At 33.1% G+C, this 27,341-nt stretch overlaps 1 protein-coding gene across 3 annotated transcripts in view; it reads left to right on the top strand.

The window, feature by feature from the left end:
• Window positions 1-7,661: 7,661 nt before the first annotated feature.
• LOC142974292 (neurotrimin-like) overlaps window positions 7,662-27,341 on the top strand; it is a 100,748-nt gene continuing 81,068 nt past the window's right edge. For all 3 annotated transcript variants that reach the window (XM_076116529.1, XM_076116528.1, XM_076116527.1), the window contains exon 1: window positions 7,662-7,866. The gene's annotated coding sequence lies outside the window, so the exon portion shown is untranslated. The remainder of the gene's footprint in view (window positions 7,867-27,341) is intronic.

The raw sequence follows: 27,341 nt of genomic DNA, 5'->3' as shown, positions 1-27,341 counted from the left end.
CAAACCATTTGTAAAGTGCGTGGCCGTAACCTAATTAATAACCTATGAATAATCCTATGTTTATTGAAAGCGGTGGATAGATTAATCCACATTTCTACAAGGACTTTATAAGATATAAAGTTTGTTATTTAATCATTCAATTATCACCCTGTTTTACTTTAACATATTTATATACAGCTCTAAGCATCTTTCTTCAGAGAATTAGCAATGGTGCCGTATAAAATCTAATGAGTTCTCTAATAATTACGTTAAGTCATTTTATCCCTAACATTGCAAAGGGACTTTTTTCATAACTAATATTAAAAAAGTCCCTTTGCAAACACATGGCAATATTACCCAAACATTCATACTAGCACTATAGCGTGATATTACTTGGTCAAGTTTGTGTTGAGTAAACAAACAAGCAGGAAAAACCTTCACTGCAATATCCTTAAGCTTGGACACTTACGCAACCAAACATTCTCATCGCAAACTATGCAAGGGTGAAAGATATCCCTTTACTTAATTTACACTCCTTCTTAAGAGCCTCATTAGCACTTTCGGGGAAAAACGGGAGATACGTTGCCCACACGTAATCACATTAGTAGGAGTATGAGACAGAAATATATGCTTTTACATTTATTTCTAAAGCTTATACGAATCTCTAAGATATTGTGGGGATAAAAGGATCGTTCTGTTTTCTGTGGGTGTCGTTTTGGGTCAATATTTGATGTATTTTTGTAGAACTATGTTATTTTGTCGTAGATTTTTGAACAGACTGATGTTCTTGAAAAATTAACATTTTACACAACATGGTTAATTTTTTTCAAAATCTGGTTAAATGTTATTTAAAGGAAATATTAAGAATTCAAGGCGTAATAATATGAAAGCAGTGACAAATGGAATGTGACCCAATTATTTACTTACTGGCAATATCAGGAGGTTCTTGTGTACACGTAAAAGGTTTACTGTATGTTAAAAATACTGTGTACACTTCGAACGAATAAAATATTGTACAAAAACATTGAATAACAAAAAAAAACTTTGATAAAAGTCTATTCGTAGCCGTTCAATAAATACTTTATTGATATTACCATCTCGTAAAAATGCCGTTTATTTGCTAAATACCAAACAGCACTTTACAGTGAATGCTTCACGAAGTAAGCTATCAAAATAAAATGTAATCCGTAGCGTTTGTGGGAAATAGCACTATTATTTAAGCTCTACGCAATTAGTGCTACGCGTGCGTAGCGCTACGGCGTAGAGGATTGAGCTACCGTTTTCGCGTAGATTGAATCCACTAAGTTTGTATATACTCATATTAGTTCGACGCGTGGCAAATGTATTTTAGCAATAGAAAGGGATGATAATTCTGTGGGATATTTAGAGTACCACTATTGGACTAGGACAAGAATGACTAGGACATTTTGCTAAGAAGATTATGAAAAAAATAACAACATTTATTAAAGTAAATGTGATTGAGCAAGGATGGAGTAAATAATCTATCATAAGCTCTCAAGAAAAACAGTTTTGCTTTAAGTACCAGGTAACAAAATTATTGATTTTGTACTAAATAATAAACAAGCAAACGAATTTGGCTCGGAAATACAAGGAAACTGTTGTTCTACATTCCAAAGAGCCTTTGTCATATCTCTTTAGTACGTAATATGTATAAATTGCTGGCTTGAGACAACTGGAGACAGTCCAATATTCAGCGTTCGGTGGAAGCAAACAATATTATTAAATACGGTTTAACATACATACATATCATCACGCCTTATGCTAGACTGTAAATAGAAATATCGTAGCCAAGTACAGTTTCGGTTTCTTTTAATAACTGTAGAGTAAAACTGTAGGTTATACTTTTATTTTCAACTAGCAAAAGAAAAATAAAACGAAATATTTTAGGCACAGAGGGATGTAAGAATTTTGAAATCAGATGAGCTATTTTATTTTGATCTTCAAACTACATGGTCATCAATGGTCGATTATAATTGTTATTAATTTACTACAGTCGATATGTACATATACACCTTAAAACCATTCACCTAAATAATGTCGTTTTATCAACGTAAATTGTTCGTTATATCTTTCACTGTTAAAGTATACTTTTCTCAATTCGTTTCGCATTAATACCAAACTAAATTATTATTGGCAAGCTGTTTTCTGCTCACCCAGAAATAAGTTAGGCATTAAAATACAGTGAATTTGTTCGCTAACAACTGGGGCAATAAATATGGAAAGTAGGAGTCGTAAAATTATAGCCAGTTGCTAGATTTAAGTTGCTAGGTTTCTTTTAGTGAGCAGTTCAAATAATTTATTTGGGGAAGTGCAAGTTCAGAGGAATCGTTTTTACTGAGTTTTCAATGGAAAAGCCGTAACGGTTTTAGTGAACATTTTTGGGTATCCATCGTAAATAAATTCTTTTAGGTAATATTAAAATAACGATCATTGAAACAAGGCCCAAAGCGAGTCTCCGTGCACTCATATTCATTCCAGAAAAAAAAGTTCCCACGGTTAGTTACGCGTGATAAGTTTCTTGAGTTTTACTAAAACGTAAAAATATACAGACGAACAACTTTTTGTGTGTATCCTTTTTAATTCACAGCTTATTTGAGAATACGTTGAGACGATAACTAAGAAACCACGTGAAATGTTCTATTAGAGTAAAAACAATTAAAAAAACAGCTACTACTGCCAGTGTAAGCTGCGGTGATTGTTAAGTGATCCTAAAAGATCAATAAGAATGGTTATCATGAAATAGTTTTTCCTAATGCCACCGATCTAAAATCACTTAATAGCTAATATGAACAGTTGCCGTCACCGCCACAAAAAGTTGCCCGTCTACTCCAACCTAGCTCCGTTTACAATAAACCTGCGTTACCATTCTCTAGCAATTCAAGGTTATTGTTAAAATAGAGGGTTACAAACCAAGTTTACGTAAAATTACCTCAGTAACCGATCAATACAGCTAACACAATGTTAAATGAGTCTATATAATAAGTTAATACATGTATTGATAAATAGACTTTCAACAGTCGAGTATGACGTTCAAAACACATACTTACATACGCATTATATAACGCTTATTGCACACAAAGGTGTAGGCAGAGATGTTTGAAAATACACCCACGTTTTGCCATTTACAAAGTATATGTATGTGTGTGTATTTACAATGTGTATTAGTACTATGAAATAGGGGGTGAGCCACTGCTATTTATCGGTTATGTTAACAAATTCTACGCTAATATTGAGAAATAAGCCAAGTGGAGGGGAAGAGATCCAGAGAAGATCACCTACCCGATGGACGAATCTCATTAAATCAGAGACTTAAACGTCCTTGGTCGCATACTCTCGTAATGCTGCTCACCGAACTAAGTGGAGAAAGATCGCAAAAGAGGCGGTGCGAACCAAGACCGACAACCGACACTCCATGGTCCTGACATCAACCACAACCACGACCACTCTGTCAAGAGTGTACGACTGAGAAGAAGAATTGAGAAATAATTTTACATTAAATAAACAAGACAAACACGTAGTACGTAGCCCGACCCATGAAACTAACCCAAGATCTGATCAGAACCCGCAAAGGGCGCTGATCTTTTCTTTATAAAAAAATTGTCGAAAGCGAGCCAATTGCCGATAGTGGTAGAAATCGCACTACAGTATCAGAAAGTCAGATACTCGTTTTTCAGTTAAGATTTCAAAGATCTCGACCTATTAAAATTTGATGAGTCATATTTCGGATACAAAAAATATATATTTAAATATTACTATTAGTATTAATTAATAAAACAAGATTCGTTCTATAAAAAAACACTTTTTAGATTGGACTGTAGTTATTAACAGAAATATATTTTCGATCCATAAATTGCACTTTTATAGTCATTGCTTAAGTTTGATTGTTTTTTTATTGGCAAATCTATTAAAAAGGTTAATAAAGGTGACACAGTGACCTATTCGAGCTATTAGCATAAATGCTTGCTGATTAATACGAATTAAAACTAAAAGGCATCGCGCCCAAGCACAATCAAATTAATCATCGTTAATAAAGTTCATTTTTCATCACATTATTTTCGAAATAACCTGTTTTCAACGTGTGACGTCATGACTTTGCCATACGCGTACAGTAAGCAAAACAATTGTTATATATATCTTACTAGCGGCAAGGCCCGACTTCATCCGGGTATAACACAGTTTTATCCCGTTGACTTCATTCCCTTGGGAATTTTGATCCCACTGATCCCATACTTTGACCCCACAGTTACAAATATTGAAAAATAGTCAAATTATATAGTTGTTCAAAAATTATGCGTACATAAATTTCAGTGATTCAACTTTATTAATCTAGATTAAGATATCATAGTCGAACTACACAGCACTTACTTATGAGTCATGTGAGTGTAATTTGCGTCAATTAGTTATAAGCGGTTAAACTGAGCTTTTGGTGGCCACCAAGAAATGTAGATATCTGGTTCAGTCAATTGATATAGTATATCAATTGACATGATTCTCATTTTATCAATCATAATCATCAACAGGTAAATATTTACGCTACTAACAAATCATCATTTCATATTAAAATTTAGTAGCATTCCAAACTTTCTTTAAAACCTAGACTATTATTTAATTCTAGTACAGCGTTTGAATAACCAAGTTCTTTACATATTCCGGTGCTGTCGCTACGAGGAAAGAAAGTTAAATTATGTAGCGACAATACAGATACGTCATTCGGTACATTTTGGTACACAGAAATCTTGCAAGAGAATAGAACCTTTATGAATTCCAATATGTCTCGCTTCGAACACAGGTGTCAACTCAAAAGGAGGAAGGAAAATGAATATTCGGATGTGTGTAAAAAATGTGACTGTTTTAGAATGATGAAAATTCTGTACTCTCCTGTATTATTCCTTTGGGAAAACTGGTTCGTGAAGAGATGGGTTAGAAGCGAAGTGGGAAGTAAATGAAGTACTCTCTCGATGAAGCTATGACGTAATATAGCATCTTGGATGTGAAAGACTTTGTGGTTAGAGTAGTTTCCTGAGATTTTATGAGTATTTTGAATGTGAAAAGTATATTTTCTTTGAATAGAACCACTGCTCTGGCATGTGGTTCATAATAGCTATGCTATGTACATTTGTGCATGTGTAAAGTCATCAACTTCTTGCAAAAGTAAATAAATTTACGCAGTCTCAAAGCAGTGAATTGGTCTTCCCAAATCTGGTCTACTCTCGTAATATGGAAGTAGAGAGTGATAATATTCATAAGTTACTAATAACCAACTTTATAAAATAAATTTTAACAGTTCTTTGAAAATCATAGCTGTATCGTCATCCCTCGATCTTTTGTGTGGAAGGTGAATGCTCCTACCGATGCTTAATACATTCACTAAACTGGTCGTTATCATGACTATAATAATATAACATAGTTATATATGTTACTGTAAAAGCCCGAACTGTGGTAAATCCTAAGACTTTCCGGTAAAACCTAAGATTTACCAACTCTCAATGGTAAAAGTCCGAACAAGCCAGAGTTTAAAAACTATGTTACGATATATAAAAAAATCCTCCTTCATAACTATGTTTATAACTATTTCAGGGTATAATTATATACTGTGACATAGTTATAAAGAAGGAGTTTTGGGCATAGCGACATGGGTAGGTTAGGTTAGAAGGCTAAGGTGGGAGCGAGCGAAGCGAAGCTCCCACCTTAGCCTTCGTGGTTATTTTTTTTTAACCACCCAGAAGGAGGAGCCCCGCGAAGCGGGGCTCCGGCGACATCTCGATATCATAAAGTGAATATAGGTAAAAGTTCGAAATAAAAAAATTGTTCGGGCTTTTACCATTGCGAGTTGGTAAATCTTAGGTTATACCGGAAAATCTTAGGATTTACCACCGTTCGGGCTTTTACAGTAACATATATATGAATTATCAAAATTATCTATTCATGTTCAGTTACAGTATAGGTAGATCGTCCGACAATGTCGCTAACAAGGATCAAATTCGAGGAAGCTTTACGGTGCTTCACATTTCCTAGAATTCATTTAACTATCAAGTATCACTACACTATAGTGGCTTGGTAGTTCAGATGGTCGCTAAGGGACCATCTGAACTACACAACACAACTAAGAACAAATTTAAGAGTAGACAAGAATTTCTATGGATGAATGTACCTATTATAACTATAGGTACTTGCTTTGACTTTTTTTGCTATTTAGGATAAAACTTACAATCTAAGTACATGTTTTTTCTTTCAGGATACAAAGGACAATCAGTCACATATCTACTTTCTGCAATATTAAGCCGGGGAAACTCTTTTCGCATTATAGTATGTATGAACTTGTAATAAAATCTTTTCTCTACACAAAAAAGCTCGATATTTGGGTACCTCACGAGCTCACTAAAAGAAACCTAATGAACCGTGTACTCATTTGTGATTTTTGAAGCCAAAGAGATTTTATTACAAGTTTATGACCTTGTAATAAAAGTCTTTTCGCATTATAGTAAAAGTTAGTATAAATTCCGTGCAAAATAAACAAACAAACAGTATCTTTAGACAATGTTACTAATGAATTCACTTGGCCAAGTATTTGGTGCAGTGCTAGAACGAAACATTTGCGTCGCTTGATGGATGTTTACTTTGCGCTGAAACTCTTGTTTTACCAGAGAGCTATGTGTAAACGAGTCATATAAGTAAGGGAAAATACTTATTATGTAATAAACATACGAATAGGATAACTCGTAGTATTATAATTTGACCCCCCTCTCTCACAATCAACCCTTTGAACTTTTTTAAAGCATTAAAAACTATAGTGTAAGGACATAAAATAAATTTTAGAGCAGCAAAAATATTACGCGTTGCTCTACCTTAGTATTAAACAACTTTTTAGATTTTTTTTTTTAAATTAGAGGATGGGCGATGCCCTAATTACATATATTATTATAGATTTCCAAAGTAATTGCTAAATATATATTAAATGTATTCTTTTACTCTTTAGCACCATCTTTTAGTCGTATCATTCTATATCAGGCAGCATTCTATTAATAATCATAAACAACAGGAGAACTTCGAAACTTTAAATTTCGGATCGATGGGTAACCTAAAATTTAACTTTGTTTCCTCTCGCCGATATAGCAAAGTTAATAATTGCGCGTGATCTACTCTTGGTCACTATTTAAAATATAAATACCGTAATATAGAGCACAGACCTTTATATTTGAACGCCGAAGCCGCAGACTTTAATTTTTGCAAAAGGTCACTAGAGCTCTCTCAAACTCGACATACTTAATCATATTTGTTAATATAATTTAAAAATTGCTATCAAAACCCAATTTATATTCACAAAAAGATTTAAATAAACGAATTCGACCCACTAAATTATCTAAGATGAATATTTATCGAGCAGAACGAAAGAAATCACAATTATTTCAAATAACCAGAGATACGATAACGATAACAGACCTACGCAAATAACAAATCAAAAGAGCCCGATAGAGTCTTTGAAACGTTCCGATCTAACTAACTTGCCTGGAGGCATCTAGATCCGTTTTTTCTTCTACGTTCTGTCCTTACAGCGCATACTTTATTTCTATTTGCCTGTACTGTGAGGTAAACGGGGCGGGGGAGGGGAAGCGGGGCTAGGCACGCGCGGTAGCGTCGCCCCAGCCAGTAGAAGCTGCGACGAGGGAGAGAGTGCCTGTCGCCGCTCCGCCGGCCGATTATAGAACTGGTGACCCATCATAGTGTATGTGTCGTGATAGTGTAGCACATGCGTGGAAATGACCATACCCTTATTGTGAACCCATGTTTGTGACTTGTGATTAAGTGATTGCGTAAGTGAGTTCGTTTCGAGTTCGTGTGGTTGCTACAGTGCACTAGGCATTGCCGGTAAGTAGTGGTGTTTTTTTGCAATAAAATTAGCATAGTAACAAGATTTGTACGATTGAGCCACTAGGCTGTGTACGACTCTCGATATGTGATATTTTATTCATGAAATAATTTAGGAGGCTATACAAGTTAGTGGTCACATAAAATGCCTGAGAATAACGTCAATTTCTGCGTTCTAACAGAGTTTTATTTGTCGAAATTCAATGTATTTGTACTACAAAATATGTAGATCATAGCACGTGTGTAACTAACGCAGTATTAATTACTGTTCGCTGAGAATTTCTGATCAAACAGCCTCATTATTCGTGTAATACAATTTAGGGTATTAATTTTAACGGCACAACTATCATAATGGAATCACGTACGCATGTATGTACGTCATAAATTAATACATCAGGGTAATTAGTTTAACATCATATTATGTTACAGAAACTCTCGTGGTACTAGTTTGAGATATAGCAAACATATGAAGTTGATTCTACCGCAGTTTCTATCTGTAATTTAATATGTGTTCTTAATTATTATAAATACTTTTAATTATATAAAATTATAGTACTGTAGTGTGGCATTTATATGACACGAAAGTATGATTCATTCTTATTACAATTCATTTATCAATATTTAATTACAGCATTGAAAAAATATAAGCGGTTGACGATATAAATCAAATTATAGTTATTAATCCCACATATTATTATTAAAAGCGCATTTGATTGCATTAATAATAATTCATTTTTGACTTATCATAATAATTCATAATGTTATGTGACATGATTGAAATAAATCAATTAAAAGCAATAAAAAAACTTAACAACGGCTTCTAAAAATATATAATTTAACAAATTATTACTTCACAATAATGATACGGAATTATTATTATTAGCTTTTAGTGATTATTATTTATTAATAATAATAATAGCCTGTTTTTTATTCTCATAGGCAGTATACCTGTATATGATGTGCGCGTTGACCCGTTCGGCGATGCGACGGCAATAGGTCGCCCTACCTTTCGCTTTTGTATTTCGGATAACACCGTTTTTGGTCCATAAAATAACAATAAATGGACAATTTATATTAAGTTTATGGGTTTTATTTATTGCTTTATATTTTTAAATTTTATTTTATTTAAAATTGTTACAATTTTAATAATAAGATGCAATAATAATCATTACGATTGATGATGAAATATTAGTGATTCATGAATATGTTTTTAATATGATATCTTCTTATCATTATTAGGCAAATTTAAATAACATTTATGAGAAATAGATTGACCTCATGTTGTGAAATATTTTCTTATCGCGTTACGTCGAACTGACTCATCTAATGTCTTAGGTTTCAAGGAAAACTTACAAGTATTTTCAATGAATAGACTAGGTGTGATTAAATTGAGGAAACACACCACCGAGTGTGTCAAATTTGCGCGTTTTACTGATCCACTTAAGTCCGAATGATATAATTTGAATTGAAGTATTCAAATATTGTTCAATTTTATTTACCAAATAAAGTGATTTGCATACGATTTTTATTATACAGATAGCCGAAGAACATTCCTCCTCGAATTTACAGAAAAGCTGTTAAAACAACGATTTTAATATTAGTTACTGTACAACTGTACAAGTTATTAGATGTAGCATTCATTCTACGCATCTGCTACGCAGCTACGGCATTCCTCTACGCACGGCTACGGCAAAGTAATCGCATACATAGAAATGAATTGCTGTATTCTCCTGACAAATGCTCTCCAACAAAACTTCAAATTTCTTGTCGGTGAAATTACGGTATTGTTATATTAAATAGAAATTAATAACTGTGACATTTAAAATTATGTATTCCCGATATAATTGATTCCGTACTTTAATTGAATACTATAATAACCTAAAAAAATGTTCCTTCTAACACCGCTAGAGGCGCTGACTTACTAAGACAAAATTTTGTAAATATTTTCGATACTCGACGGTAGATAGCAGTGTGCAATCATCAGTAACTGATAACCTTATTTGATAATGACACTTGCGAGTGTCATTATCACAAGAATACGTCTTTATAAAAAGAGCGGTTTCAACTAAGAATGAACAAAAAAGTCCAAAGAAATCAGCCGTACGAGAAAATATAACGAGTTCGCCCACGTTACTGACGTCATACGGGAAATATCAATCGAACTTGTAAGTATAAACAAGACATCGCATCGGTCCGATCTCTAATTATAACAATTCCTTTTTGATAACATTTCGCTAATGACGTCACGGAAATTGCGTTCGGCTCGCAAACGAGAGCCGTGTTTCTTTTTTACAGAGCGCTTCATTAAGAAAGACCTTGGGGTTTCTATGACATGTTTTTTTTCACGTATTTGTAGAGGTCACGGTGACAATAAACAAGTCACGGCAAATTGGACTCATTTGCACCTTTCAAATATAATTATGTGGTAGTACGTTTGTAGTGGCCAGTCAAGCGTTTATCTACTGCTTCTATTAAATTAATTTTGGCTGTTTTGGACGTCAGAGAAAGTCACTAGAGGTTTTTTGTTCCGCATATACTAATAGCTAATTCCCGATAGGGTATTAATTATATATTTTAACATAGACGGTTAGGAAGAGGGTTTTAAATCAATCATTGCTAAAGATGATGTGGCACATTGATTGGTTATATTTAGCAATCAGCTTTGTTAGTCAGCTTCCCCAATTAAATAGAATGAAGAAAACAACGTTAATATTTTGAACTTTTACGTATAATTTTACCTTCACAAGAAATCTTTGTTGCTAACTTACAATCTTTTTTCTTATGTATTTTAAGAGAACATCTACATATTATAAGACAAATTAAAGATAAAAATACAGTTTTTAATAATATTCAGTCTCCTTTGACCCGTTTATTAGTATGTAGCTACTTTTACGTTGGGAGTTGAGAGATTTTATTCTATAAAATAGCAAGGACCTCCTACATATTTATGTAGCACGAGGCTAATTAACCTCTGTGGCCTGAAGCGCTTTGCCTTCCGCGCATCGCTTTGCTACACTTTCCTTAACGTCATATATTTAGTATTAAATATAATATTTTACTGCTTATTTTATGTGACCTGCATATTATTATTTACGTATGTTTTTTATGGCAACCTGCCATTTTATTTGTGGTGCTAATGTAGTTTTAATTGGTGCAGTCGGTTGACCAGTTTCAAGTAATATTTGTTAGTGATAGAGAGAACTATAGCTATAGCACCGTTTTCACTGATTCATCAGCATTGTATTCTGATATAAGAGATGTCAGAAAACGTATTTATTTCGTATTCACACATTTATGTATCGGATAGTTAATCACACAGTGATCACAAACCGCTAGACTGGTTTTAATACTTTCAAGAACCGAAATATATTTTTTTCTACAGCGGTTGTCGTGTCTCTCTGTCCTTTCTATTCTGTCTGTCTGAGATTTTTTGACTATAACGTTCGTGTTAAAAATATATGTGGAATCGGTTTGGTTGTTTGCATAAATCATAATCTTTAACACGAACTTCGATATTTTGAAGAAAGATTAACAAAGTAAGCTCATTACTGATAGCCCATGATGACAGCAATTCCCAGAAATAATGGTACTATATGATGCTAATACGTGTTTTATATTATGTCTGATAGGAATTTAAAGAGAGTCTAGAATTTCAGTTTTATTTCTCTCAAAATAAATACATGTATATTCCAAATAAGCATAATTTCCATTTTCCCGATATTTCTCCGTTCTCATTCGAGTTTAATATCCACACAACTAATCTCGCATGCATGTAATACGGACAGACGGTGCGGCACTAAGCCTCTTAAAGTGATCCTCTTTATTAACAGTAGTTTGCACTTATCTTCCGAAGGTAGGGGTCATAATAATCTAAATACCTGCTGCATAACTAAAAATATGTTAATATTTTTGAAAGGGTTCTTAAATTAGGATGATTTTTTTTATTATTAATGCGTTTTTAAGATATAAATTTGAAAAGATAAATACTGAATCCGAAAATTAAATTATATTCATTACTTTTTTACCATAGGTAGCAACCTATGTTTATGCATTTTATATGAACCTCTTGATACATAGATAATTATACCGAATATAGTAAGATAATTGCAAGTGATGACTTTCGAAACTTGATACCGTAGGTAGTAGTAGGTTTCCTTATAGTTAATACAAATAACATGGAAGTGCAAACGAATACTATTAGTAACATAAAAAGTTCTACTTTAGCTCTTTCAAAAGCCATATTATTATTTCAAAATGATCACAACCTACTCTCAAATTGAACCACACATCTAAAACACTTTTGTATATAAAATTCCACCAAAACCATCCTATTTTTGACTCACTCATAGTACCCCAGTACCCAGGAAGAAGTTCCACATTTCTAAAGTAAGCTATTTCAGAAAATATTATGAACTTGAACCCAGCACGAAGCGTTTGCGGTCCGAAGCTTGTTATATGAAAATCTCTTGGGTACGGATATGCAAAGCAAGCGAACTGGCAAAGGCCGCACGAAGCTCAACTTTCCTCATTTTATTCGTATGTTAGGTTATTTTAAAATCCTTTGAATTTAAATTGAAGATTGGTTTGTTAAAACACTGTTGGGTAATACTCCTTTGATTACATTCAAAATTCAAAAATGGTAATGGCTTTTTGATTGTCGATATAGTTTACAAACATTATTGCAAAAGATTTTTACGAAATTGTATTGAGGATTTCAAACTTTCATGACTTGTACAGTGTAGACATAATATAACAATGCAACGGGTCTTAAACGTGATTGAAAATTAACGGTTAGGATACCTTATTAAAATGTGTTTACCCGACATGCATGCATGACTTTACCACTGCGCCACGGAGTTAAAAATGATCAATAAAATATAATTCAGAGTTGCTTTCCTTGCTGACTGATATATTTAGGCCCATTTTAAATTGTTGATTCCAACAAGTTGATTCGCAAATCAAAGTATTTTTGGACCAGACATGAAACGATTTGAATTCCGAATATTTGAATATTTAAAGAGCGGAATAGTTTGGCTCCCGACTGAAGTATTGATTTTGTTTAAAAATATCTCATCAGTTCATGAATTTTAAAATGATACAGATTTTTCTCGTGATTTAGCGTGTATTTGATAATAATATAACAGAAAGGAAATATTCATTTGTTTTTATGTTCAACAATGCTATGTTCACCTTTGTTCCGTAGCTATTGTTTTGTTTAGAGTTTAATAGATTTTTTGAAAATTTCTATACTTCTCTACTTAGCGAACCTTTTTTAACCGTCGTTTTCATAAGACTATGATTATATTCGCCTCCATATGATGCGTATTAAAATCAATAAAATGCTTTAAGGATCAAACCGTTACTGTTAGTAATAACTGTTAGAGCAAAGTTATCATAACCTTATATCATTATCGCCACGCCATTTATTACAAAAACTGAAAACCTAGCATTTTGAAATTGATGAATCACAATTTTAAAATTGATGTAACATCTTACTTTTGTTGCAACTTCGAAAAGTTCTCTCTCAATGTTTTTACTGTAATACACTTCGCTCCATCAAAAAAGTGCATGCTTTGAACAGATACTAAATTGAGTGTCAGTTCTGATGGATGATTGGCAACGCGATGCTCGTTCGAGGATGCACGTGGCGCCATCTGTTATCAAGCGTGTGTATTAAAATATATGATGGGATGAATATTTTTGCAATTTTTGTAATACGTGAAGTTTATAAAAGTGATACTGATTTTTTTGTGGTATTGTATGTATGTCTGGTGATTGACGGTTTTTTGGTTTGAAATTCAAGTTTAATTTTTCGATCTTTTTTATTTGACGATTAAAGAACAAAATTCGTAATAACTTTTGGAACAATCTTATTTGTACAATAAAAAATTCTTAAAGGCGAGGTTAATTTAAAGGAAAAGGTAATTTATTGTCTGAATATTTATACCATCTTATTAACAACAGAACAAATTCAATTAATAAAAACAGAGAATCGATCGGATTTTGTAAGAAAAAACATTTTTTTAAAATCAACAATGGTGTAAGCAGTTTCAATTCCGTGTCGCTTAGAATACCAATAACAGATATCAGCTTCCCCAAAGTCCTTTAATTTACGCAGTATACACTAAAGACAAATAACTATAATGTCATTGACCCTAACCGCAGGACTAGTAAGTTTGACAGGGGTAGGCCTCATTTGGGAGTCCCATGACAAGCTTGATCGATGAAGCCTTCATGTAATAAGTTCTAACTAAAATTGTGCCCGTGGTCGATCGGCTGTCTTATATTGCGATGTTCTATTTGTGGGTACGAGAGTACAGCGGTTTTTAGGATATTATTATGTAATTTGGGTATTATTTCTTATATTTTGTTTCTTATATTTGGTCTAAAGTTAAATGAGAAGATATTTTGGTTTTTTCTTAAGATGACAATTGTTGAAATAAATTAAGAAAAACTAAACATTTTTAACGTGCGTACTTCCATTTTTTAGTTGGTTATTGTCTAACAACTAAGAAAACCCCATTTTTATCTAAGCATATAGCTGTGAACAATCTAATACAAAATCGACAATATTTTTATTTCATAAAAAACTGCTGGTAATAAGCACGTATTTTCTAATCAAAAATATGTTAAGTCAATGTAAAGGTAAGTAAAACTTCTATCTCTATCTCTATTTATTCATAAACCTTTCACTCCCACACAAATTAAAATCCATCACAAAATTATGAAAACTAATATCACTTCTCATACGATAACTTGCGTACAAGCTATTTAGATGACGGTCTAACTTCTACCAACAGGCTTATACGGAACTCTGACAAGTTAGATGTTAGTTCCCGCGTCTTATTACTTATAAGACGCGCTGACAAGTCTTTGAAGTCACCGAGTTTAGATAGCAGGATTAATTGAAATTAACTGCTTTTATAGATTTTGTGGCCATTTATATTTAAAGATTTATTCTGTCAGCAGTAGATAATGTATTCTTTTATTTGATAATTAAGTGATTTTATTCCTCTTATTCGTCAGTAACGTAAGTCTATTACCTTGATTAAATGTTTTGTAATAATTCTTTAGTTTGTCATATTTCCCGTCAGTAAAAGATTGTAAAATATTTACTTGATTCAATGTAATCTATTGACTGTCCTTAAAAATAATACCTGTTATTTTAGACAGTCAGTTGAGTACCAAATTCCTACCAACCTAAGCCTGAAAGTACTCATATAAATATGAAAATGAGCACAATAACTTACAATAAATATGACTTCATAACTTCAGATTATTCGCAGTAATCCTACACAGACTAGACTCCAAGCAAACATTATAGGTCAGACAAATATATTTGTCCCGTGTAGGAATTAAATTCAGCACAGAAGGCATTGCCCCGCCTACGCCATATAGGGCAAGGTAATAAAATTGTATGTGTGTTGTAAAACTAGGAGACAAACAGCGTTGTGGATCAAACTGTACTGAAAGAACTGTGACATGCAGGTGATATGCAAGAATATGCTCTAAGTAGTATGAGAGTGCCTTAAAAACGAACAAGCTTGGTCGGTTGGAGTCAAGCAATTTCGGAAAAAATCTTGCACTGCGGTATCTAAAAAGAAATTTATACCGTAAGGTTGGCAGGATGCTTAGTAAATATTAAAAACTTCGCACAAAAAAGCATGTGTGTTTTTTGAGTACGTATATTGGTTTTTTGTGGCAATAAGCAAAATCAATTGTTGTCTCATCCTATATCTTGTATATCGACAATATAAATCTTGTACATTATTACGAAACAGGTGGAAAACAAACAGCAAACCTTTTATTACTGAGTTGTTGAAGACCTCATAATTAGAGGCTCGGTCGGTAGGTAGCTGTGGTGTCACTCAATAATGCATTTTATTAGAAGCCAAGTTTAGTAATAGTATAACATGAAACTAGTTTGTAGTGAATAGTTTAACAGTCGACACTTTTTCCTGTTATAACTACATAGTTTGGTTTTAAAAGAGTATTGGTTGTAAAATAACAACAAGGCTCATATTGGTAAAAATTATATCGAAAAAACAAAGGTAAAAATGTATGAAATATACAGACCTGTTATAATAAGCAACCGTTACCGTACTATTCTTCTTTCTCATATATCCGCTATTTGCTTTAACCACGCAAAAAAGAATGTCGTGCAAAAAAAGTAAATACAATTTTCTAATACAATAAAACATGCAACACTATTTAGAAGCTTCAAAATTTGACAACTGTCTTACCGTGTTATAACCCAGTTAACTGGGATGTGGAGGTCCGAAAGGCAGTCGCTCTAAGTTAAGTACTGGTATCCAGCTGCATCCGGTGAGACTGGAAATCCATCATACCTAGTTGGAAAAAAGGCTAGGCTGGAAATAAAATATGCAACAAATTGTCATTCAAAGAAAGCACCTTTTAAAATCTAATATTAAATATTCTAACGAAAACCGAATCAATTCCAAGAATTCTTTCAACAAATTACTTTAAAATGATTTACGAATCTACAAAAACACGTCTTAATACGTCAACTCATTTTGCAAGAATGGTTAAAACATATTTAAGTAATAGAATCTTGGATTGAGGACAAGATTCGTGAATTTTACTCAGAATAATTTCGAGATATTCACAATTTCAAGTTCCATGAACAAAACTGTGGAGGAAAGTTTTCGTTGTTTGTCGGATGTTTATCCGTTTGAATAATATACTTTTGGTATGCAAGAAAGTAAGTGCTGTGTTTTGAAAAATACTTTTAGTTTAATGGATTTTGAAGTTCATTAAGACAGTTTATTAGTTTCATGATTTTTTCTCTTATTGATAGACAAATAATTGGATTTTTTTTTCAAAGGTTGACTTTACCATTAACTTGGCTATTCCTTAGTCATATTTGCTTTGAAAATACTATTATGCAAGCTTAGAGCCGGTAATGATAAAGAAAAGAAATTAGGAAAGTAAAATCTCGAGAAATATACCGGCAAGAGCTATTATTAGTAACATATTACCTATATATTTTTCATATTCTTAGTAACTTGCTCTGCGTATAAACGTTAGCAAAGATTGTGTCCAAATCATCACGTTACGTAAAACATTTCACAATACCTAGTTTAAAGTAGCCACATATAAAACAAGTAATCTAAAAGCTAGACCAACCTAGGAACATGTTAAATAATAAGTTGTAATCATCCTATCAAAATTCAGTACATAACCGTTTTCATTTAGACCCGAATTACAATAAACAAACGATAAGAATCTAGGCCAACTATTTTGTTCTACATTATACAAACGTATGAATTATTTAATTCGCTAGACTTTAACTCGTAGGTATTTTAATCCGGAACGTTTTTCGGTCACTTCGTTTATATGGTAACCTGTGTCATGACCTTCTGACCTGGTATACCGCAAGGTAACTTATGAATATTTTAATTAAGAATTATGTGAATACCATCAATCACTATATTGACGCAATAATATGATAACACTTGTAGTTGTAAAAAGATACTTATAGCGCAATTCTCTACAGTCGGTACTGTCGAGTATCGAGACTTTGACAGTTAAAATGTGCTAACAAAATAGTTCCTATGGAGCCCGCTAGAGACGCTGATAAGATTTTCTTACAATTTTTTTCTCGATAATGTTAGTTAATCGAGCTACTAAATGCTATGTAGTTTAATCACTGCAAAACAATACTAGATATTCTTAAGAAAATGAAAGGTTTATGAATCACACCGAATTGTCGTAAATGCGCAAACGCGAAAACAGTGTTAAATATTAATTTTCATTAACTAACAAAACTAACAACTCTTGACTCTCAAAATCACTGGTAGCGTACGTCATCTAAGCTAGAAAAAATAAACCAATAATAGGAATACCTCTCTAATATGAAGAGATGGAACACATAAGAGTAAATTGGCCTATGAAAGGATTATTCCTTTTACAGTGAGCCAATTCGAGCTTACGTTGCGCGGCCCGACTAGCTTTTGTTTTCCAGACTCTAGCTCAATTCAATTCTATGACAGTAAAGAGAAGTATACACCTATTTTCATTCAATAGCACTTTGTATCCGTGCTGCGAACAAGTATTTTTTAAATTTATAATATAAGACCTGCTCTACTGGACGGCGTGAGCAGTATAGTATGGAAATACACTAATACCATTAGTGCCTGCTACGATTTACCGAGAAATTATTTTAATATAAATCAGAGAAGTCTTAATACCACTTTTTCAAGAATAGCATTGTATGTGTCTAAAATTTACTGCAGAAATAGCTCCTGCAGGGCCTGCTAGAGCCCGTCAACAGATTTTCATACAAAATGTCTTGAGTGCTAGCCAGTTACCGATAGTCGATAGTGGTAGACAACCGCGCTACTGCTGTTGTATACATTACCGCCTAGGCCACACAAACTATCAGAGTTCATATCGAACAATATTATTGAAATTTAATGCTTCATTATATTGATAACCTAAAACTTAGCATATTCCATGTGATGTATTGTGAAGACATCCTTTTCTTAACCAAAATTAATTAATTTACTTCCCTGATAATCAACTTTTTTTTTGCTAATAAACATGATTAATTTTCTCCGAAAATTATCCGTCGGCACACCGTTGTCAAAATATATAATTATCGAGGGCAGAGTAAGCAAAATTCTCGGAAGTTTTGCCGAAAACGGAATGGCTCCGAATAAAACGTGTAAGTAATTTTGTTGGCCAAATTCGTAGAATAAAGTTTCAATTTTCTTTTTCCTCTCCTCCGGTGTTTGCTTAAAAATTGCTACATTACTTTTGAATATAATATGCTATAAGGGAATTGTAAAAGACGTGATTATCTAAATAACATTGAAGGTGCTCGCGAATCGCGCGGATAAATAGATTTGCATAATATACTAATTTTGTAACACCTACGCACTTATCACTGGCGCTGGTAATAAAACATTAAATATCTATTAAAATTGTGAAACTGAAAATAATAAAATTGCATGATATTTTGAGCTAATCATGGAAGTATTTAAGAAGGTAATAGACTTGTTTTTATTTGATTAATAATCCAACATTTTAATTATCTGTTATAATAAATAATTTTTCTCCACTATATTGTAAAGTAGATCTGTTTACACCGAAAAAAGAGATACAAGCTACTTTTCTCACAAAGGAATATTAACACAACATTGTCGTACCAAACAAAAAACTAGCCCAACCCTTCCGGGAAACCGAAGCGTAATTTACACAAATAAAACAGCCAGTCTTAATTTTTCAATTTAAAATCAAATCTCCGAGCGACGCACACTTGCGTACAATCTGGGGTACATTCCACCTAGTATTCTGTTCAGTATATTGTACACACAATATGTTTGCGGTATTCAAAGCAAGCCTGCGACCTCTGGGCGGCATGCCAATTGTCCGAATTATTATCAAGAGTCGGTCTTTGTACGGTATCATTGTGTGCCGTCAGATGTAGGGATACAATGTTGAACGGTGCCAAGATTCGGCTTTATGGGCGAGATACCAGCATACGGACTAATACCACACCTTATGCTGCACACGACTTCTTCCGATTCTTATCAATCCGTAGCTTAAGTTGTACAAGCCACAAGAAGCATTTGACTGAGCATTTAAAACAACCTTTAAAATATCTACAGTGACATTATTTGATACTATGATAGCTCGTCCAAAATTCTTTTCTCCGGTCGTCATTCGAACGTCTTTAGTCTTCAGTCGGTTACATAGTTGATCAATAAAAATTATATTAAAAGAACGTACTTTCATAAGTATGAATGAAGTATTTGACCTAAATTGGTAAAACATATAATTTGAGTTCTTAGAATTCACTATCAGTACAGTTCAAGTTTTCATCCTAAAACCAGCGATACTACTAAATGATAAATCGCAAGTGATTCGTGATCGGCTTCTAAAGCCCGCAGATCAAATACTAGTAAGCGCCACTTAAAATGAGAGCACAGAACGATATTCTAGGTATTCTAGAGTTGAAATAGTAACGCAGTATTAGACACGGTTTGTCAATAAAATAGTTTGCGAAGACGTAATGAAACCACTACTATAGAATCCTACTGATATAATGAATGTAAAAGTTTGTAAAGATGTATGTATTACTCGTACACACTTATTGTAACCGTCGTTTAGTTAAATATTGGTTTGTCTTTTTCACTCATTTAAGTTTTTAAGTTGATTGAAAAAGACAGAACACTGTTCCTGTAACTCACAAGCTAGATTAACTCATAAAATATTATTAACCCCAGAAAATCTTTTTAAAAGCTAATTATAATATTCTTACATACATATTTTGAGATTTTATGACATTCAGAAGTAAAAAAATAAGCTATATAATCTTTTTAGATTTCTTCTTCTTCGTAAAGTCATTGAACTAGAAAATAATACCTTTGATCATAAAACATGATTACTACGCAACAGGAATACGAGAAAGTACATTAATTAATAACGAAACCCATAAAAAATTCATACGCAGAAAACCTTTTGTATTCCCAAACAATATTATTTGATAAGACGGAGAATACGATAATGATACAAATACATACATCGGTGTATTTCTCTTTAATGTAATTCGTATAGCTCAAGGGTTCCGTTCAATTATAATACATTGCTTATTTACTTGCAATGTCAAGAAAATACTGAATAATAGTCGAAAAAACTTATTCTTTCCCTTTGACATTATTCTTTTCGTGATGCGTACAAATTAGAGGCCTTACCGCCTCGAATAAGTTATATAAAAGTCTTATGTACTATATTTTTATACGTGCGTGACGTCACAGTTACGTCAGCGTTTTCGTTTTATTGCTAGCTGCTAGGTTTCTTGGTAAACACTAATAAAATTATATTGAGAGTTTTACACTCTCGGCAGATTGATTTGATGGAAGCTGTTGTGGTATAAATGGAACCTTTTAAGTTAACGATCTTATTTTTCTACTAAGGGGCAGTTTTATGCTTTTATTTTTTAGTACGACATATTACTTGGATGTAGAAATTGTAGTAGCTCTACTACCTGCTAAATTAAATAGCCTAAGCTAAATTTTAGTTCTATTTTCATTTAATATCATGGAATCATGCTACTCGAATAATTGTGGTCATGGAAAACTTTAGGCATGTAGTGCGACGATTCGGGATGAAATTACAGTGACATATTATTACTTAAACGGTTTACTATTTAACTACACAACATGAAAATTTTAATGACAACAGAATTTGGTCAAAACGACAACATTATTATTATTAATTGTAAGGTTTTGCTTTTTAGCTTCACAGTCTTGACTAAAAGTATGATAAAGTGACGTCGCTGATAAAACAAAAAAAAATTGTTGCTGCATCTTTTGTAATTTATTTATTAAATATGATGTCTATTGTACAAAAAATTCGATAATATTAGGTCGGGGAAAAAGTCTTTTCGCATTATAGTGCGTATGAACTTGTAATAAAATCTCTTTGGCTTCAAGAATCACAAATGAGTACACTGAGAAATGAGTGAGCTCGTGAAGTACCTAAATATCGAGCTTTTTTCTGTAGAGAAAAGATTTTATTACAAGTTCATACATACTATAATGCGAAAAGACTTTTTCCTCGACCTAATAACATAAGGAATCATTTTACTGCATCTTTTGTAATATATTTAAGTATGTATGTACCAAGAGTGCTATCTATCAAAACGTAGTACTCGAGCAATCACTTTGATGCCTCGCCGTCCGAATCTCACGTACATTCTCCTCGGAGAGCGTTTGAAATAGAATGTTCAAACGTGATACTCTATAACAATCTTATATTGAAAATCTTTTTACATCTAGTACATTTGCAAAAGTAAATCTTCTCTACATAAGTAATTTATTCAATTTTATAATATTGAACGTTAACTAAGTCTTCAATATGATTATATGAATCATAAATTTGGACGCAATCAGATAATTAAGAGTATATCAATAAGTGTCTTGAAATATCTGAAAAAATGCCTATAAGTTCAGAACATACAATTGCGTATTATGATCTTTTTTATCAAAGTGCCACCATGCAAAATACACATCGAGCTAAAACAGGCACACGCAGCAGCGTCTCTATACCTTCTTAGAGCCTCGTATTACATAGCTTTCGTATTTTATCTACTACATTACACAGCATTACGCCTGACAAGAAATTAATAACAACCAGTATTTTTCTTTTCGCTAAAAGTTCGTACTAATTAATTAGATTCTCGCTCATTAATATTCCTTTTCGTGTTAATATCTTTCCATTGTAATTTTATGTCTGGCCACTTCTACTTGAGTTGTAAAGAAAAAAATACAAGTCTTTATGAAAATTTGTTTTAGAATGGAGGCAGACTCTTTGCTTCTCTTCAGAGTTTCCAGTCAATTTGTATCAACTAGAAGTGGTTAAAATGCAATGGACTGATCTAGTCCCAAAGCGCTACCTCAGTTATTGGTTTAAACTTGCCAAAGTAAGACAACCTTACCACCAGATTCCTTGAAACAGCGGTACAATGAAATATTTCCTGACAATACACATGGGAGCCACCTCTTGCACAAACGCTTAGACCGTGCTAATAAGTTTTCCACCACTAACTTTGTAGGAACTGAATATAATGTACCACGTTTTGGAATTATATAACGAATACTTTTGTCTCGGAGATCGATGGTCCTATTAAATTGATGCTTTGACAACTTGCTACATAGTTCATAGATTTTTAAATCGTGTATAAAGATCAGTGGTCCGTATATTTTGTTGGCAAAATGTTTTTAAAAACGTACAGATATACGGTATCATACATCTGAAAAGATAAATCACCAATTGTCATTGTAAAAAGTATCGGCTGCGCTATAGAACATTACAAAAAGGTTTGTTACTAAATGTAAAAAAATCCAACACACGACAATAGCATTGTGTTCGTAAAAGTGAAGATTTATTGGTACAAACCGCTACTTTGTGAATTAAAAGAAAATACGAACAAAAACGTTGGTGAAATTGCCACGAGCGGTGACCACGGACAAACTGCCTGCCGCATTCGAACGCCACGAGAATTCTAATAAAGAGTCAAATTGGAAAATGGAACAGGTATTTGCACTGTAGAATGACGTTGAATTGCTAAATCTTGCCAAACACCATAATGACTTACAATGGCGCACAAAAATACTCGACATTTTCACGTTATAAATTAATGTCCACTTTATCAAGATGTCACTGGCCCATTTTTGTTGTTATATGTTAATGGTAACAAGCGTTTGTCGGTCCATCACATATTCAAGTAGGACGGATGTGTCAGCTGACATGTGTACGTATTCATAAACTACTTTCTCATGCTGTTGAAAGAATTTGTTAGGCATTTTTATGAAACATATTTTTATACAAAACGTTGGAGAATTTTAAACATCTACGTTACGTGAACTCATTTTGCACAAGTACGTTTTTAGAACGAGCAAAAGGATGTAAGAAGTAGGGCCATTATCTTTTTGTGGAATTCACTTATAGGTATGTCGGATCACGTTTCTTTGCTCGGCGATGAACGGAAGAATTCGGCTCGAGCAGTCCCTAACAATAAAATTTAAAATACGCAAGACGTAATAAAGTGTATATATGAGTACTAAACAACTGACTCCATGGTCCGGTCGCGAATAAAATGTGCTAGAATTGTGCGAGTTACATGACCCCTGGGTGCCGTTACTTTCACACAATGCTTGTGTTCCAACACATTTCAAATAAAACCGTATTTACGACTTCCTCCTACGGGCTGCTAGCCTAGTACCCCGGACTAAATACTTGTATTCTTTTTTATTTAACAGAACATTTAACATTTAACTACCTTAAATAAAGTGAGTATCTTAGCAATAAACATAGCTATTAAAACCTGATATTGCCTCGCACGACCCTCCCCTGCTCCACATGTTTTACTCCTTGAAAAGGTACTCCTTGGAGAGATGAGAAGGTGTGTGTATCGGACACACAATTTGCTATCGACCGCTCTCGATGTCACTGTGATAGGGGCGGATTGACAGAGAGTCTCTAACATACATCTAATATACACTGACCAGAACGCATGGTACGTTGGATCTATAAGTACGTCCCTATGGGCTTGGCTTCGATTTTCTCCTTGTATTGGTGTTGTTAAAATGCAAATCGGTGTATCTGGGGAGGCCGCTACGAATATACATGCACAGAGGGGTTGTCGCTGCGAAAGAAAGGTTTGTCAAGGGATTACAAGTTTTACACTTGTACTTTTTTACATTTCAGCAATTCCTATGAGACGGTAGTAGGCATTGAAGGGACAACAACAAGGACACGTTTGTAGTTTAGAACTAAAAGAGCTGATCGTCAACAAGTAGTAATGGGGGTAGGCAACTCTTGCAGTCATAAGACATAAATAATCATAAAAGACGCTAATTAGAAATTTGTTACGCTTCTTAATTTTTGCTCATTTTATTTCTTCATGCAAACCAGTAGCCCGATTCTGTACAACTACCCAGTATTGACAACCATGTAGCCATCGATCAATTTTGTATGAAAATCTGATCAGCGCCTCATAGAAGAACATTTTAAATGTCAAACACTCGATACTCGATAGTTCAAATAGTCGAGAATCGCGCTACTGGAATTCTGTTACTAAAAAACGTTAAAATACGCCAAGTATACACAGAATAGGGTATACCGAAACAGTTTTTGACAAAATTTAAATGAAAGGAAAAATACTCAAGAGATATTTGAGAAAAGGGACTGTAGATATAACAAGTGAATAGATTTTAAGGAGACAATAACAAGTACACAATGTGTAATTACCAAGGAGCTTGGCTCGTTGCCATTGCAAGTCTTTCGTGATTAACTCACGGAACTTTTGTAGGGAACTGATTCATTTTGTTTTCCTTTACTTCTTGATTTGTGAAGTGTTTTATGTAACACTTTTTAGAGATTTTTCTTCTTCATTTTGCCCGAATTTTACTGCAGTAGATGGACCACTTCTCAACTTTAGGGACATGAATCAATCGAGGAATAAAATTATTTACATAATGAAAACTAGTCAGCGCCTGTGGCGTGTTCCGAAGAATCTTATTGATTGTTTATATTAAATGTGGGATACTTTCTGAAAATAATTGTATCAAAAATTTATTCATTTAATGTTTGTAACTAATACGAGATATTATAAATTAAATCTACTAAAAAACTCCAATATTATTATAACATAATAAGGCTTTTCAATACTATTAATAACTACGCATAACAAGCTCAAACGAATTATGATTTTCGAAATCAATATCAATTATTTAAACCATTGAAGTGTATTAAAGTATTAATATTCTTTGAGAATAATTGAAAATATATTTTATTAGAATTCGATACGAATCTAATTTATATCAAGTAATACAATTTTAATGAAATAATAAATTGAAAAGCATAATAGTACTGATCATAAATTAGTTAATCGTATTGTCATTAAAACCCGATTTTTTTTGTTTACTGTTAAAAGTTTAGCAAGATGTTTGATACACTTTACATTTATTTTTCAAGTCCACTGCTTTCCCACTGCTGGGCAAGGGTTTCTTCCCGAATAAGGGGTTGTGACGTTGGCCAAAACTATACAAAAGGAACAAACATAATATTTAAAAAATAAATTAGACGAAATTCAAGGCAGAGAGAGAGTGAGAGAGAGAGAGAGAGAGACGCCATGTTGCTGCTTAGCAACAGGCCAAAATATCATGCCACTGTCAACAATTTCAAGTGCTTTCATGAATGAATGTTATATTTAAGTCTGAAACAAATGAGTTTTAAATTACCCATAGAAATATACTATTAGAAACCTAAAAATAGACATATAAATCGATACTAGTCCAACAACTAAGAAAGCAGTCCAGGAGCACAATTCTCTACAGTCGTTACTGTCGAGTGTCAAAAGTTTGACATTTAAAATGTACTGCCAAAATAGTTCCTACGACGCCCGTTAGAGGCGCTGATCAAGTTTTCATACAAAATTTCTTGATGACTGGTTGTCAGTACTCGATCGTGGAGCATTGAGCTACTGTAGAAGTGTAGACAGGGTTCGCGGCTAGCGAAGGTGTACAAAATTCAGAATTTAGCACATCAGTGACCCGCAGTGTTTAGCAGCTGACGGTGACTTGTTTCATACAGATTCTAGAAATACTCAAAACAATTTACTATAATCTAAGTAAATCGTGCATGCCAAGGCCTACTTAGTTGTTATACGACATTTTAATTCTAAAAATACTTCATTTTATAATATATACACGTCTGCCAAGTAACAGTATAATCTAGTATAATTATTTCAAAGAAAACATTCCAATTAGTGATAATAAGGAAACACGATTCGTAAGAAAAGTTTGAAGTAATTCTGTTAATAATTGATGAGGTAATATTGATTGGATGTTTTCATTATTCAGACGTGAAACTGGTGAAAGAATATTTTTGACTATCGTGGTATAATTTCTTTTATTATATTTTGTCGTATATTTTACTATAAACCAAGTTATCAAGGTTAAAGATTTATGTTTTCTTAGCTGATTTATTAAATATCTTCAATTAAATGTATTACCCAAGTCAGAGAGAAGCTTATATCTTTTCTCTCTGTAAATCTTTTGAACAGTAGCGAGATTCTCTTCCACTTTTGACTACCGATAACCGGCCTGCTATCGAGAAAATTTTCATGAAAATTGGATCACGTCCTCTAGCGGGAGCCGTAGGTACTATTTATGTAGTACATTTCAAATGTCAAACTTTCCTTACTCTATAGTACCAACTGTAGAAAATCGAGACACTGCATCGTTGTAACATTGTTTATTAGTAACAGATTCAAAAAACAGTTAAGTCTATGACATTTTTTAATGGATCATCCATATATAAACGCAATAAACATGTCAAAGTCAACATCAAACCAAATCCAGCAGATCCCAAACAAAAATAAAACTTACGTATCAGTCATAAAAACAAGATTTATTCTCTCATACATTCATAACAGTATCAGATACGAGTAATATTTAGTTTTTATACAACTTTATGGAACTAAAACAGCAATAAAACAAATATCTTTCGGCACGTAACCTCAAATGTTCACACACAGAATCACCTTTTGTTTGCGTGCGCCTACCATGTAGATGTCTGCTTCAATGAAGGGAGTAGTCACGCGATATGATAACATAATATAATGCTATTGAAAATCAATGTTCAGGGGTAATGATTGACTTTACTGACCTTACGAAAGGGTTGATAAATGAATCGGGTCGGAAGAGTAATAAAGAATACAATGGAGGATTAGTTAAAGATTCTTGGGTACTTATTGATAAAAGTTTGGGTAAAATTAGGGAGTTAAACAGATTTTTTCTTAAAACGATTGCTCATTATACTTGGCCAAATAACGCCCATGTAATGAGTTGTTAGAATATTTATTATTATGTCTGTATAATATACTATACCTAAAAATAATATTTAATTCGCAATTCCACGAACATTGTGTTGGTTCGAGGTTC

Source organism: Anticarsia gemmatalis, chromosome 7, assembly GCF_050436995.1.
Source record: "Anticarsia gemmatalis isolate Benzon Research Colony breed Stoneville strain chromosome 7, ilAntGemm2 primary, whole genome shotgun sequence".
NCBI lineage: Eukaryota > Metazoa > Arthropoda > Insecta > Lepidoptera > Erebidae > Anticarsia > Anticarsia gemmatalis.
Note: the sequence above shows the minus strand (reverse complement) of the source record. Positions and strands in the feature narration are given on the sequence as shown.